Here is a 612-nt window from a genome sequence, read left to right as displayed (position 1 = left end):
GGAAAAAGCAAGAGAGTTCCAGAAAAGCATGTATTCTGCTTTATTGACTATGCCAAAGCTTTGACTGTGTGGATCACAATAAACTGTGGAAAATTCTGAAAGAGATGGGAATACCAGACCACCTGACCTGCCTCTTGAGAAATCCATATGCAGGTCAGGAAGCAACAGTTAGAACTGGACATGGAACAACAGACTGGTTCCAAATAGGAAAAGGAGTAACTCAAGGCTGTATATTGTCACCCTGCTTATTTAACTTATATACAGAGTACAACATGAGAAACGCTGGGCTGGAATCAGCACAAGCTGGAATTAGGATTGCTGGGAGAAATATCAATAACCTCAGATATGCAGATGACACCACCCTTAGTGCAGAAAGCAAAAAGGAAATAAAAAGCCTGTTGATGAAAGTGAAAGAGGAGAGTGAAAAATTTGGCTTAAAGCTTAACATTCAGAAAACTAAGATCATGGCATCCGGTCCCATCACTTCATGGGAAATAGATGGGGAAACAGTGGAATCAGTGTCAGACTTTATTTTTTTTGGGCTCCAAAATCACTGCAGATGGTGATTGTAGCCATGAAATTAAAAGATGCTTACTCCTTGGAAGGAAAGTT

This window comes from Bison bison, unplaced genomic scaffold (assembly GCF_000754665.1).
Source record: "Bison bison bison isolate TAMUID 2011002044 unplaced genomic scaffold, Bison_UMD1.0 scf7180017864124, whole genome shotgun sequence".
Classification (NCBI taxonomy): Eukaryota; Metazoa; Chordata; class Mammalia; order Artiodactyla; family Bovidae; genus Bison; species Bison bison.
This window is presented reverse-complemented; position numbering follows the sequence as displayed.